At 42.5% G+C, this 16,227-nt stretch overlaps 1 protein-coding gene across 1 annotated transcript in view; it reads left to right on the forward strand.

The window, feature by feature from the left end:
- tafa3a (TAFA chemokine like family member 3a) overlaps positions 1-16,227 on the forward strand; it is an 83,466-nt gene that overhangs the window by 35,988 nt on the left and 31,251 nt on the right. The gene's annotated exons all lie outside the window — the stretch shown is intronic.

Consider the following 16,227-nt stretch of genomic DNA (forward strand, 5'->3'; position numbering starts at 1 on the left):
ACTATACCAAGCTAACGAGGAAGCACGGGATCAAAATATCAGCCGGCTTCCCGTGTAGCGTTGAAGAGATCGGGTTAGCTGTGGGAGACAAGGTCGGACATGGCAGTGTGAAGTCTCTGGCGCGGATGAACGGGGCTGTTGTCATCTTCCTGGACCAGGTGGAGCGGGTGCACCGCGTCATCGAGACAGGTATTACGGTGAGCGGAGTGTTTGTGCAGGTGATGCCACTCACTCTGCCCGCAACCAAAGTGGTAATATCTAATGTCCCTCCGTTCATAACCGATGAGTTTCTCAGCAGAGAACTATCCAGACACGGGAAAGTTGTTTCCCCGGTAAAAAGATTCTGTCTGGATGTAAGTCTCAGTTGCTGAAGCACGTAGTGTCTCACCGAAGACAGCTGTATATGATACTGAATAACCGAGATGCGGAGCTCAACCTCCGCTTCCACGTTAAGGTAGATGATTATGAATACGTGTTATTTGCAACTTCATCGGTCATGAAATGTTTTGGTTGCGGGGAGGAGGGACACACCGCGAGAGCCTGTCCGAAGCGCGGGGGTCCAGCTCCGCCTGATCCTGGAGGAGCGGCTGCCGCTCCCCCGGCGGGGGGCTCTTCGCCGGAAGAAGCCGCGGCTTCGGAGGAGGGCTCTCCGCTGGGGCGGCCGGTGGCCGCTCCACGCGCCGCGCCAGGACGCGCAGCTGCTGTGTCCAGCTTTGTACACGGGATAGGTGGTGTTAATTCACTTGGTGTGGTGGAAAAAAATGGGGAAAAAAAACAAAAAAAACAGGGAGAGGAAGTGCAGGGGGTGTCAGGTGGTATGGGAGGAGAAGAGGTAGAGGAGATAGGTGCTGTAGAAGAGATGGGTGGTGGGGAAGAGGTAGGTGGCACAGAGGAGATGAGAGTAGAAGATTTAAAGGAGGTAAGTGATGTAGCAAAAGAGGGGGGGGATGCAGAGGAGGTGAGTGTAGTAGGAGTAGGAGAGGTAAAGGAGGCAAGTGAGGCAGAGGAGGTGAGTGAGGTAAGGACAGAAGAGGAAAAGGAAGCGGGCGATGTAGTGGAGGAAATGGGTGGTGTAGAAGGAGAGAGGACAGGAAAAATACAGGTTCCGTGGAGTGAGCAGGTAGAAGAGGCAGAGATGGAGGAAGAGGTTAAAAAACAAAACCTGCCACAAAACGGAAAAAGAAAGTCAGAGTGCATCCAGTGATGCCAAGAATAGTAAAGTCGGGGAGGAAGGACAGACAGGCAGGAAGCAGGGACAGGCAGAAGACAGTGCTAGTGAAGAGGAGTGTGTGTCAGACAGCAGCGACATCCCTGGTTTTACTCTGACCAACAGCCAGAAAACAAAAATGTACTCAGTTGAAATGTTGAAAGTTTTCCTCCAACACACAAAAAACCAACACGGAGTAAAAGTGGAGGATTATTTTCCGGATTTACTCATTTTTATTAGCTCAAGCAGATTCCATATGAGCCAAAAAGAGTCTGGCCTCATTGAGCAGGAGGTTTATAGATTAAAAAAACTGGTGCTTAAAGTAAAAAAACAAATAAACAGTGATGATGGGGGTCTTAATTAATTTATTTGTTTTTATTTTTTCTTATTTTAACATGTCGGCCATGGATACTTTTAAAGTGGGTGTTTTAAATGTGAACGGAGCCAGAGTTTTTAAAAAAAGGACACAAATTTATGAAACTGCAAAATTAAAACACATTGATGTCCTTTTTTACAGGAGACGCACAGCGACGGCTCTAACGAGATAGACTGGAGGAGGGAGTGGGAAGGGGAAGTCATTTTAAGCCACAACACATCTCTTAGTGGAGGAGTGGGCTTCCTCTTCTCCAAATCTTTTACTCCAGTCTCACTGGAGGTCGAGCATTTTATCGAGGGGAGGTTGCTTTTAGTAAAAGCCCGGTTTGACCTTTTTAATGCTGTTTTTATAAATGTGTATGCCCCAACAATCGGTGCAGAGAGGAAGTTGTTTTTACAAAAAATTAATGATGTTTTAAATAGCTGTGCCTCGGAGGATTTTTTATTCTTGGGGGGGGATTTTAACTGTACAGAAAATGCTTTTTTAGATCGGAACCACGCAGAGCCGCATCCAGCGTCCCAGCATGTTCTGAGGCAGCTGGTCCGCTCTCATGGTCTGGTGGATGTATGGAGGAGGATGAACGCAGAGGCTAAACAATACACATGGTCCCACTGCAGAGGGAATAGGATTTCCTCTGCCAGGTTAGATCGTATTTATTGTTTTAAACATCATTTTAACATTTTTAAAATGTGTAATATTATACCTGTTGGTTTTACCGATCACTCTTTGCTTTTATGTAATGTTTTTATAAGAAATGTGTTGCCAAGAAGCGCATACTGGCACTTTAACTCAGTTTTAACATTTGATAAAAATTTTAGAGAAGCTTTTATTTATTTCTGGAGTGTTTTTAGGCAAAGGAAGAGTGATTTTAACAGTCTTAGGCAGTGGTGGGACCATGGTAAGACTGAAATTAAAATGCTTTGTCAGCAGCACACCCTCAATGTCACACATGACATCACCAGATCTATGAAAGACCTGGAGGGTGATATAGTGGAACTAGAACAAATAAGTGAGTCCACAGGAGATCGAGGATATATTGAAATCCTCAAAGTAAAAAAAATGGCATTAGCCGACCTGCTAGACGTTAAAGTCCAGGGCGCACTGGTCCGGTCCCGGTTCCAAAACGCCACCGAAATGGATGCTCCATCCAGTTTCTTCTTCGGCCTGGAGAAGAAGAACGGACAGAAGAGGGTAATCCACTCACTGCTCTCAGTCACAGGGCAAGAGATAACGGAACCAAGCCAGATCAGAACACGGGCTGTGAGTTTTTATTCCTCCCTATACTCGAGTGAGTACGAGGGGGAGGAAACGTTTTTAGAGGGGTTTTTAGGGGGACTACCTCAGGTAGCAGAGCAAACCAACTCACAGCTGGAGGGGCCGTTGACCACACGGGAGCTACAGGCTGCTCTGCAAAAAATGCAAGGACGGCGGGCTCCCGGCATCGACGGCCTCACTGTTGAGTTTTTTAAAGCATATTGGGACATTTTAGCAACAGATCTTTTAGATGTTTTTAACGAGAGTCTGGCCTCTGGTTCCATGCCGATGTCCTGCCGCAGGGCCGTGATAACGCTCCTGCCCAAGAAAGGAAACCTGCAGGACATCGGAAACTGGCGCCCTGTGTCTTTGCTGTGTGTGGATTACAAGCTTCTGTCCAAAGCTCTGGCCACCAGGCTGGGGGGGGCTATGGAGCAGGTCATCCACCGGGACCAGACCTACTGTGTGCCCGGCAGGTCCATGGTAGACAATGTCTACCTAATTCGAGATGTTTTGGAGGTCTCCAGCTCATTGGGCTGTGATACTGGTCTGATTTCTCTAGACCAGGAAAAGGCTTTTGACCGCGTTGAACACAACTTCCTCTGGAAAGTAATGGAGAAGTTTGGGTTCAGCGCTGGTTTCATAGGCAAGATCAAGGTGTTGTACAGTGAAGTTGAGAGTGTGCTGAAGTTTAATGGTACTCTGTGTGCTCCTTTTAGAGTGTGTAGAGGGGTCCGGCAGGGCTGTGCTCTGTCGGGGATGCTCTATGCGCTCTCCCTGGAACCTCTCCTCTGCAAAATACGCTCCAGCCTACAAGGTCTGGTTTTACCTGGTTTTAATAGCAGATTTGTTTTATCCGCATACGCAGATGATATTATTGTTTTTATAAAAGCCAGAGAGATGCGGACATTTTAACAGATATAGTAGATAGTTTTAGTGTAACATCGGCAGCGAAGGTAAATTGGAAGAAAAGTGAGGCCCTCGCTGTCGGGGAGTGGCGTGGCGGTCTCCCAGTTCTTCCCCAGAGCCTCACCTGGAGAACTGACGGCCTGAAATATCTCGGAGTATTTGTAGGAAAAGAAATTATTGTCCAGAAGAACTGGGAGAACGTCACAGAAAAGATTCAGGGAAAGCTTTCCAAGTGGAAGTGGCTGCTCCCTCAGATGTCTTTTAAAGGTAGGGTTTTGGTTTTAAACAACCTTGTAGCATCCCAATTGTGGCACCGTCTGACCTGTGTAGACCCTCCCTCAGGCCTTTTAGCAAAACTGCAGAAAGAAATGGTAGATTTTTTTTGGGATGGTCTACACTGGGTGCCACAGGGGGTGCTGTTTTTATCCAGAGAGGAGGGGGGACAGGGCCTTGTCCACCTGGCCAGCCGAACAGCCACTTTTAGACTTCAGTTTGTACAAAAATATCTTACCGGCCCGGCTGATTTGGTGTGGAGAGATGTGACCAGCTGCATTCTCAGACGTGTAAATAACCTGGGGCTGGATGCTGCTCTGTTTTTAACTGATTCTAATTTTTTTAAGTTAAATGGGCTGCCTCCATTTTATCAGGGTGTTTTTAAGTCTTGGGCCCTTTTTAATCATAAAAGGTGTCCAATGTCGGACTCTCTGCACTGGTTGTTGAAGGAGCCTTTAATTTACAGAGCCAGGCTGGACGTCAGCAGCAGCAGCACACCCAGCCTGATGGTGGCGCTCTGCAGGTCCAGAACCCTGTGCCTGCAGCAACTGGTGGATGCAGTGGGGCCGGCGCTGAGTGATGCCCGAGCCCTGGGCTTGCTGCTGGGTCTGACCTCCGTTCGAGTGGCTGAGAGGATTCTGGAGCTGTGGAGCCAGAGGCTATCGGGGAAGGAGAAGACAATAATAAAAGACTACAGTGACGGGAAGGCTTCTCCAGACCCAGCAGACCCTTTTCCAGAGATCAACCTGAGCCCAGGGCTGGGAGAACTGACCGGTCCCCTGCTCAAGGTCATTAACCCGGCAGGACTGACGCTGCACAGAGCCGACAAAAAGACTCTATATATGAACTGTGTCAAAAGCATCCACAAGAAAGGCCTGTGCAGCAGACCCTCCACTGTGTGGAGCAACAGACTGGGTTCAGGAAGTGGACCAAGCCCACAGTGGGGGTCTTTTTACAAACCTCCCCTCAAAAAGCGGACAGCCGACCTCCAGTGGAGGATTTTACATGGTGCCGTCGCTTGTAACGCTTTTATCGCCGTTATTAATCCCGCTGTTTTTAACAAATGCCCTTTCTGCAACCTACGTGAGACTGTATTCCATGTTTTTACTGAGTGTAAGAGACTCACAGAGTTTTTCTCTCTTTTAACATTGGTTTTTAGTCTTTTTAACGTAGTTTTTACCGAGAGTGTTTTTATCATGGGAGCTGCCTACAAAAAAGACAACAAAGAAAAGTGGCAGCTCCTAAATTTCCTCTCGGGAGAGGCAAAAATGGCCATATACATTAGCAGGAAAAACAGAGTAGAGAACAGAGAGGGGCAGGAGGCCAAGACAGTGTGGCTGTGCAATATCAGGGCAAGACTCTGGCTCGATTTTAGGTTTCACAAACATACCGGGGATCTCGACACTTTTAAAGAACGTTGGTGTTTTTAAAAATATTATCTGCAGTGTGAACAATAATGTTTACACTTTGCACAGGTTTTTATTGGATAATTTTTATATATTTATAGAGTTGTTATTTATAAATGTATATTTTTTGATATGATAATATGATTTTTCGTTACACTTTATGAGTAAACTGTTTGTTTTAAGAATATGTAAATAAAGTGTTTTTGAAAAATCAAAAAAAAATCTCTGTCTGTCTCTCTGTCTGTCTCTCTCTCTCTCTCTCTCTCTCTCTCTCTCGCTCTCTCTCTCTCTCTCTCTCTCTCTCTCTCTCTCTCTCTCTCTCTCTCTCTCTCTCTCTCTCGACCCTCATTTCCTGTCTACCTTTAGACTGTCTACTATCCCAATAATGGTGAAATGTGCAACAACAGGAGTGCTGCAGGGAGCGATCGGGACTGCATTGCGCTGTAACATTCAGTTGTATGTGGACGGAGGACACGATGGAGCAGCTTTAGAAATATCTCCCTCTTCACTTTTTTCTAAAAATCGCAACGTTAACTCGCACATCCAGAGATTGTTGGTCTGCTGGTTCAGAGCCATCGTTAGTCATTGTAATCATTTCTGGTAGTTCTTATCTGCTCAGTTGTTGGAGCTTAATTGTATGAGGACCGGCGTGTTTATTCTAGAGTGACTTATATTGCTTTAAAGCAGCGGAATAATTTTCTGCTTCAGCAGACACATTGTTGGAGGAAATGTGGAAATAAAGCTTGAAGATCCACTTAGCATTACTTTGATCTTATTACAGCTTACGCCTGGCTCACACATTCAGTTCATGTCAAAATACTTTTCACGGCTTTGAATATTCATTTAAGCATTTTGTGACTGGCTCAATATCAGACATGACAACAGTACTGCTGAGGGGGAAATACTTCAGCAAAATAACCTAGAAAATTCAACAAACCTTTTGTAGGTGTTTAAAATGAAAGATCGTACCTTTTGCAACCTCGACAGTGTTGAGTTTGGTGTCTGAATTTTGACTGGGTTTTAGGTTTAGCATATTATTATTCTTTGTCAACTCTGCCAGTATTTGTGAGAAAGATCCTCACAAGTTTCAAATGAGAGACACAACTCTCATATAATATATATCAACAACCATTCATGGTCTGTTATAGATTTAACTAAATGTGCTTATATGTGCATACAACTATAACGTCCCTCAACGTTACTCTAAACCTTATTCTTTAGGGATTTTAAAGAGGACACATTCATTTGTGTGCAGCATATTAAAAAGTACTGTGACACTAAACACGAGTGTAATTGTTCTGTATGTCCTGAATTCCCTTTAAACCCTAAGAATATGAATTTTCCTCCAACCCTCGTGGTGATGCTCGGATGGAGATACAGTGTGCCGAATGCAGTTTAGTGTTTCATTTGCATAAAATGTGACTGAATGGAAAAACAAAGTGTGCTCTAACGCCAGCAGCGCTCTTTTAAACCTACAGCGGCCGACTCGTCCTATGTTCCCCTGTGCCTGTGCAGTGTGATGATGCAATAGGACAGCTATCTGATCCCTGCTGCGTCGTACCGTGTGTCCGGTGGCACAGAACATGCTGTGAGGACACAGGATGAGTCAGAAGGCAGTAGACCACGCTGAACCACAATAGCGAGGGAGATAGAGAGGGACAGAACGAGATAGGGGGGGACTAGCCAAGTGTGTCGGAGGACTCCAGCTACACTGAGACGACCTCTGCCGCTGCACCCGAGGGGATGTTTCCCAACAGGTCTGAGCCTAATGTTGGCTTCTGGATTTAAGTACTCGGCCTCCTCTGCTCTGCCGCTTCCAAAATAACACCACACCAAGCCCAACGGGGGGTGAATGCTGGAACACGGCCGCAGTCCTCCACCTCTGCCCACTAAATGTACTGCTGCTTTTCATGACTCCAATTTGTTGTCAGTATTAGACACGGTGGCAGTTCGCCTGTCACATACAGTTTGATTGTGGCAAATTATTGAACCAGAAGTAACTGCGAAAATCTAGTTTTTGTACAGCTTGGTTGGACATCTCTTTCTTTGTGGCTATCTTTATTACACACATTCAGAACCACACACTCCCCAGTCAGAAAGAAGAGTCTGAATGGAAGGCAATTTGTTCACCAGATGTTTAGGAGCCATTGTTAAATATTGCAGACGAACAGGTCTTCCAAAACTGTTGCCGTTGTCCCTGGCAGCACTGTCGGGCGAACTTTAATTGATTGTTTGAAAAACCAATTAAAGGAATACGCTGCACTACATTTTGCCACGTAATATTGAATGAATGGATGCATTTTGGCCTCCAAGATGCCACATCCTCTTTTATATACACGGTATACGGTCAAGGCCGTGGGTTTGGTTTCAGGAGTTAGGGGACACTAACAACAACAAAAATCTGTTTTTATATATTTATATCAACAACAAATTATGATGAAATTGTTTATTGTGTTTTCCAAAATAATGGTAGTATACCACGACAATAGAAATGCTAAATTGCTGCATTATTCATACACCGACCCATAACATCATGCTTAGCTTATAATGTATTATTTCCATCTTGACTACATAGAGCATCATTATCCTTCAGTGGTGTTCAATTATAGTGGGTTTAAGATAATAGTAGCTCTGTGCGGCTGTAAATACATCGGTTAAAATTGAATGTATTCATACATAACCCCCAAAAAACATGCAGTTTCGCCTGCAATTCTTCTTCTCGGGCTGCATACAGTTCAACAACAATCAGGGCAGCGCGTATGTTGCCTGAGAACCGAAATACGGGGCAAAGAAAGTCCACTAAGCTCTTGCAGCTGCTCGTCAAGCTGGCTGTGAGCACACTGATAATTTAAGGTGAGTCAGATGAGCGTATATTGACATTTTGAACTCTGGATTATTACAATTTGTCAATAAGATGAATCTATTCAGAGAGCTTTTACGAACTTGTCTGCTATAAAGAAGTGTGAGGACGCCACGGCTCTAAAAACATATGTTTGGATTTGTAAAATGGTTGGCAGTAAAGTAAATTATACTTAATATGTTTTTTTTTCTCAGTGAATGGGATAAAGTGTGAAAAACAGCCTGTATGGTTCTTCAAGTTTTTAAATACATTTATTCTGGATTTTGTTCCACAGAAAAACATAAGGACGCATGAGTACTTAGCTGCCAACGGAGCCATATGTCGCAGTGTTAATTGCTCGTTTGATTACACGCAATTCACTATTCCCCAAGAAGTTATCATTTTGTCAGGTAGCCTGCTGAGTTAAAGCTGTCGCCGACAGACTGCCTGATGCTCACCTGTCACTTGTTGTGTCATTTCCACACGGCGGTGCAAATCTTTTGTTCTTGTTTCAAGTTATCTGCAGGATTGCAAAGGATTTGTGGGAACAAAAACACGCTGGGCGCAAATTCTATCACTTTATGAAAACGGCCATTCCCTCAATCCATTCATCTAGGGATTTAAGTAGCATGCTTTCCCGCTCATCCTGTCATTACGATCCTTCTGTGAAACGGTCGCTCCGACAGCATTATGGATTGCCATCGCCGCTGCCTCCAATTTCACCTTATTGGAATTATCAGGGAAAATGCTTTAGAACAAGGAACAGACATCTTCCCACATGCAAGAGAGGAGAAGTAATTATTATCACCAGAAAGCACAGTTAATCACAGAGACTCTCTAATCTACCTAATATTAGGGTGTAATTTTGTCTTTAACGCTCATGACTTCTACTTTAAATCGAGTAATTTTCATAACGTTAGTTTCCCTTAATTATCCTAACACTTGAAAATGATGTAAAACTGTGTTTCTATGCAGTTTAAATGAGATTAGATGTATAAATTACAGACCCAAGTGTTAAATTAAATTTAGCTGAATGAAAGAGTAGCCTACATCGTATTGTTTTGACATATTGGCGCAATGAACTACTCGATATAAAATGATTTCCTTTATCGACAGTATACATTGAACACCCTTCACATTTTCTGTTAAGAGCTTTTCTTTGACTCCGACTTGGAATTGATTTTATAAACGGTGAGTTAACCACAAGGTCAATGAACTGGTTGAATACTTGTAATGTTTGTATATTATTTACATTTCTGCATCAGGAGTAAGTGCACAGAAAGTCATTTATTTCAATAAAGTGTGTTTTTTTATTGCTTCAGTATTTAAAGGAAATAAGTTTTACAGTTTTTAATTGTAAAGCTTTAAATCTGACTTTCGTTCGGATGCATTGCATTCTTGGATCAAACTTATATTTAATCATTCCTGTAACTGTTAGGTGATTAATCGACAGTCAAATAATCTGCAGATGTAGAGCTGAGTCCTGGCTGCACGTCTCTCCCCCTATCCTGTTTCTGTGATAACCCTTTGTAAAAGCAGAAATACCAAATACTCACAATTGCAGCATCTCAATTGTAATTATTTGCTAATGTTCTCTGTTTATTAGCACAATAAATTACATTTCTTTGGGTTGTTCTGACAAAAGAAGACGTTTTAAGACGTCCCTTTGGACTCTGTTTCACTACTGCCTGACATTACACTCAGATAAACGTGATTATGGTTCAAATTGATTTGATTATTAAATGTGATCATTACTTGCAGCCCTACCTCTAACCTCATATACATGTATGCTATCACCCCTCGGAGTTTCTGTAAATCATCGGAGCAGTAATATAGTTTTAGATCTCTAGTCTGCTTCATTAACCTTTGAACGAGCAGTGGTGTTGATTTAGTCTTTATAAACTTCTGCTGTGCAGCCAAACATTGGTCAAACCCACAGAACTGTATTCTAAATTCTAGTGGAGATCCCAAATCTTCCAAAGATACCAGATACATCGGGCTGCACTTTAGAGAAATGTGTATAGGATCATGCACAAGAACTATACAGCTGGTTATGTGTCTGAGAGTTACATTAACGTAAGATTTGACTTATCGTTGCCGATGTACTTTGTTTCAACAGACTCCATGTTTTCCGAGTCAGTGTAATAACTGTTTATGTAACTGAGCGAAGGTTAGGCCCGGGGCATGACTTCTGGTACACAAGCAGCCGTGTGCCATATTTAGAGAAGAGGTAAACAACGCTAACGCCAAACATAAACAGCATCATTGCTTTTGTTTTGCCCTCCAACCACAGCAGCCACCTCGAGCGTGTCCACTCTGTGTCATGTATCAGCTGTAAACACACTCCTCTGTCTTCATAGTCCCATTTACTCACTCCTGCTGCAAGGCAATAGGTGCTCTGGGGGAAGTTTGTTGTGTGAAAGATTGCGCGAGTGTGTGTGTGTGTGTGTGTGTGTGTGTGTGTGTGTGTGTGTGTGTGTGTGTGTGTGTGTGTGTTCGAACATTTACGTGTCGATTATGTCTATCCGTGAGGCACGAATCAGAGAAGAGGCTTTTTTCCCCCACATCTGTGAGAATCACTAATAACAGAAAGAGCAGGAGATCAAAGGGTTATGTTGCTGTAGTTGCTATGCAACACATAATTTGCCAATATCATGCAAGATACAGTCTCTTCTTAGCATTAGCTGAATATCCTGAGCCTCTGCTGGAGGCTCCATAAGGCTGCACTTTTTCAGGTTTCTTTTAGCTAAATGCTAACGTCGACATGGTAACAGGCTCATCATCCGACTTAAATATGTTGTTTTTGTGTGTGTCTGTGTGCTTTCTTATGCTTGATACTATCTGTTGTATTCGTTTTGTTTTTCATAAATGAAAAAGCAGGCTTTGTTCTCGTGTTCTACATCTTGAATCCCTTCTTTCATAAAACGTACTTTACAAGTTAATCAAAGTATTGGACAAATACAAATGTTGAGCTGATGAGCAAGATGGAAAGTTAGGGATCAACAAAATGATTGCAATTCTTCCTGAGTAGGACATGAGTGTGTTGAGCTAATCGTTGAGATATTTCAGTCTGGAGCAAAGTGATGGACCGGCCGACTATAGAGCCACTACAATGACAGACAAACGGACAAGAGAAAGTCAGTGGTTCCTTTACTCGCTCATAAAAACAAGATGAGGCACTAATTATGTAATTATTCATTCTACATCCTAAATGATGTATCTTTGAGTGAAGATAGTTCAGACAGATCAGAAGCCATTGGTGACGTTCATATTCCATTTAGCGCTTCTGAAATTCACGGTGCAATCAGCCAAGAACGTCTCCTAAAATTATATTATTTATACTATTAATATTTACAACTAATGGTCTAATGCTCGTTGAGGGAAACATAACTTCGTCGGGGTGGATGAAAGCCGAGGACTTGACTCTGTAGGTCTTCTGTGTGTATATAGTACATTTGTTAATGTTTTAAAGATGTGTTCAGTATGAATATGTTGTCACAAACATTTTCTCAATATGTCATCCACTGATCATCGCACTAAATGTGTTTGTGTGCCTCCAGCATGTAAAAATCAGCTTTAACCTATCGCAAAATAGATTTACCCTGATCAGGCCATTTTGTGATGAGCCACCTGGTCTCAGTGCCACTTCCGTCAGGTGGAATAATTATCCTGTTAACCAGCTCCAACACGCCAGCTGAACTCCGCCACACACGAGATGGAAGCTGCGGCATCACATGCTCAAGTAGATTTAAATCTTGTTTGGAATAAAACAGTCACAGACTAACTTCCAGACATTTCATTTTCAAGAGGGAAGGCAGCACGCACTGAAACTCCAATTATATCTGGAGTTCAGCAGGTGTGTTAGTTTTCTCCCTTTCTTGTTTTCAATAATTGCAAATAAGTAAAAACTAGATTGTTTACAGAAGCGGAAACATTGAATATCTCTCTTTTTAATACAAACAGAGATGGAAGAAACTAAAGGTAATAAACTGAAAGTGAGGTGGAACTGTTGAGCTAGACGTTATAATGTGTGTGTTAGTAACACAGCTCCCCATTTGCTTTTAACAAAGTGAGATGAATGTTCTTTTTAATCATATTATCACTGCATGGGGTCCGCTGTTGTACAGCGAGTGTAGGTGAAAATAAAGAAAATTGTAAGAAATGAGTTCATTTAACAGGTTAGTCCCCAATGAACAGAGATCAACTTACGCTGGATGCTGCCGTGTGGATCGATTTTGTAAAGTAATGTTCTGCAGAAGCCTGAAAGCGACCACATCTTCCGAGTGTAGCTTCAGTTCATTTCCCTCCACATGAGACATTTGCAGAGCTGAATCTGAAACATTGTTACATCCATGCATGCTCGCCGGTTCTTCTTTACTTTTGTTGGCTTATTGCTACATTTCTTGCCGCCGCCCGTAGTTCTACCAGTGGTCAAAAACACATTTGAAATTATGTTTACATTAATAAATCAACATCTGCTTTGGTGGTTGTCTTGGTTTTTCAGAGGATATTGAGGCTTAGATAAATGTGTATTTGCAGGCTGAGTTTGTCTTGATTGACAGCTGTCAGCATGTCACAGTCAGCTCTTGGTTGCCTCTTGTTTGCCTCACCACAGGTCCACCTCAGGCTTCAACCTTTTTTTCTCAAAGGTGGATCATTTGTGCTTTGACACCTGACCAGATGTGAGCCAGAGTAAATCTAAACCCCAGGCTTCAAATCGTCCCTTCATTAATCTGTTGGTGATGTTTCAGACACTCTGTTTGTCTACAGTCTGGGTGTTCACAGCATCCCGATTGTGTCAGCTGTCTGATACTGTACAGAATTAGAGCGCCTCGTTAAGATCTCACCCAGCGTTGGCTGTCAGTACAAAGGCAGTCACAGCAAAACGTCTCCCTCATATGCGAGCCTCTGCTAGATAAGCAAGAGTTGATATCTTTTCATGAAACCAAGCATTTTACTCATTTGAGTTACTGCACTGGAGCAGAGTTCAAAGCAGAGCTGTTGCGTCTGTCTCTCTCTCTCTCTCTCTCTCTCTCTCTCTCTCTCTGTGTCTGTCTGTCTGTCTGTCTCTCTCTCTCTCTCTGTGTCTGTCTGTCTGTCTCTCTCTCTCTCTCTCTCTCCTCTCTCCTCTCTCTCTCTCGGCTCTGTGTCTGTCTTCTGTCTCTCCTACCCTCTCCCTCGCTGTCTTTCCTAACTCTATCTATGTCTATCTGTATATCTATATCTATAGGTATATCTATCTATAGGTATATATGTATCGTCGTTGGATTGTATAATCATATAGATCGTATAGAGAGATAGAGAGAGCGATCCCCTATAGAGAGTAGATAGGATGAGTTAACTATATATGTAAATATATCGTATCTAAATAGATATATATCTAACCAAGAGATCTATCTCTATATATAGAGAGCAGAGAGAGAGAGATATAGAGAGGGAGAGGGTAGCAGAGTAAACAGATAAATATAGACTAGAGATAGATAGATTCTCTCTAGGATATGAGGGTCTCCACGTAGATCTATAGGAGATAGAGATCTCTGTATACTAGATAATATATAGTAGTGAGATCTCTCTATGTGTATCTAGGGAGATATATATCTATATATCATAGATCTCTCGATCTATATATATGATCTCTGAGAGATATATCGCTCGAATATCTCTGTGTCTCAATGCGATATATCTTCTATATCTATCTCTAGAAACCTAATCGTATCTCTCTATGTATCTCTATCTATCTAACTCTCTCTCTCTCTCTCTCACTCTCTCTCTCTCGTACAATCTCTCTCTCTCTCTTATCTAGTCTGTCTACTCTCTCTCTCTGTATCTCCTTCTCAAAGCTCACTCTCTGTCTAACTCTGTCTAGATCTATATATAGCTCTCTCTATCTCTGCTATCTCTACATATATCACGTCTATCTATCTCGTCTATATCTCAGTCTGGCTCTCTCTCTGGTATATCTAGCTCTGAGATCAGCCTGATAGATAGCTGAGGAGCTCTCGAGAGAGAGAGATCAGGAGATAGTAGAAGTCTCGATCGAGAGTCTAGAGAGCCTATCGTCTAGGTCTAGATCTATCTATCTCTACTCTCTCTATCTATCTATATAAGCACAATCTCCACACTATAAGGCTATAACTCTGCCACCGGCTCTCCTCCCTCTCTCTCCTCTCTCTCTCTCTCTCCCCTCTCTCTCTCTCTCCGTCTTCTCTCTCTCTCTCTCTCTCTCTCTCTCTCTCTCTCTCTCTCTCCTCTCTCTCTCTCTCAGGCGAGTGCTGTTGGCAGTAAGATGAGCCACTGATTGCATTGCTTGTTCCACTCTCCACAGGCTTCTCAGATGGAGATGGAGAGTATTACTGGACAACAGCTGTATGAAAGTACATGACATTTACTGAGCAGAGCACATTAAGACAGACCACACAAACAGCATTACTTAGCTCCCAGGTAGCAGGATGACAGCAAGTGGGAGGGAGGGAGACAGAGAGAGTAAACAGACTTCATTTGTTCTAGCTGTCTCCAGATCTAAATTGGTATTATGAATTGCAGTGTGTTTATACACGGTTGCCAACTATCACACGTTGGGCGTGAGGCGCCAGCTTTCAGGCTCTGTCTCGCGCTCTCACGCCGCTCAAAACAAATCTCACACGAGGACGCCACAAAGCACACTGCTTCATGACCAAATACAGTTATATTGGTTAAATATGCTTTCTCTGCACACAAGATAAAGTATGAACATCAGGCTTTTATTTACATTTAGCACCAATATTGGTACATAAACATTATAGGCTATAAAATGACATATTTAGTTTTCCCTCGTTCACTTAGCACAATGTGTCTTACTGTGATTTAGGGATGAATATAAAACATTAGCTAGGCTCACCAGTAATGCCTTACGAATATGTACCACGGCATTATGATGGTAATGGATGATGTTTTCAGTTTTTATAGTGTACCATCAATAGAGTATTACAGGGTTGACGTATTTTGCAGGAAATAAACTCTGTGGCAAACAAAGAAATTCACAAATAAACACCATCGTTATCATCATGCAATCGGCAGAAGTAAAAAAGTAACGTTAGGCTATAAACAAACTACACCACGGTAGTTTAGTCGTCTTATTTAGCCACTTCTAAGCACCCGGATTTACTTATTAATAAAATATTAAAATCACCACAGATCTTATTTCAGGCATCTAACCATAAACCCATTCAGAAAACCTATTGATCTTTAGACAAGGGAACCGGAAGTTCTCTATTTCTGGGTTTAATGAGTCGTTCCTGTCGCCCTCTATTGGATTGAGGCTTTTTTAGATGAATTAATTTACATTGTTACAGCGATATTAAACCGCTGTTCTTAGGATTCTTTCTTCTGCGCTTATACCTTCAGCTAACACACAGCAGCAGGAACGATGTGTGTGAGAGGTACTGTGGCCCGGCACAGCAGCGGTAACTTCATTCATTATTCATAACTATTAATTATCCCTGACACAGCGACTGGATCTAACGGACCTTCTGTACTTTTCTACACTTCAGGACGTGTAAGCCGTCACACACAGATTCCAGGTTTATAGGCTACAATCAGATTGGTTTCACAGTATTTGTAGTAGTTGATACGTTTCCATATACAGGACATGACCGCTCTTATCATTAAATGGAATAATGGAATATGGCAACAGGGAGTAAGAATGAATGTTCTTGTTGCTGTAAGTGTCTTTAAGTTACTGTAACGTACACATGGACAGGAATTTCATTAAGAAAACCGTAAATTCTAAAATAAATTCATAATAAATTTGTTCACAGACAGAATATTTGGGGTGATGTGTATTAATCATTTGACGTATTGTGTTGTGTGTCAAATTGAACATATCTTCAGTGCCCACTACAATAGAATGACATTTCCATGGGAATATCTTCTGAAGCAATGGTTCCTATGAAAACTGTGAGATGTGCAGACATTTTCTCCTCCA

This window comes from Cottoperca gobio, chromosome 5, assembly GCF_900634415.1.
Source record: "Cottoperca gobio chromosome 5, fCotGob3.1, whole genome shotgun sequence".
In the NCBI taxonomy this organism is placed as follows: domain Eukaryota; kingdom Metazoa; phylum Chordata; class Actinopteri; order Perciformes; family Bovichtidae; genus Cottoperca; species Cottoperca gobio.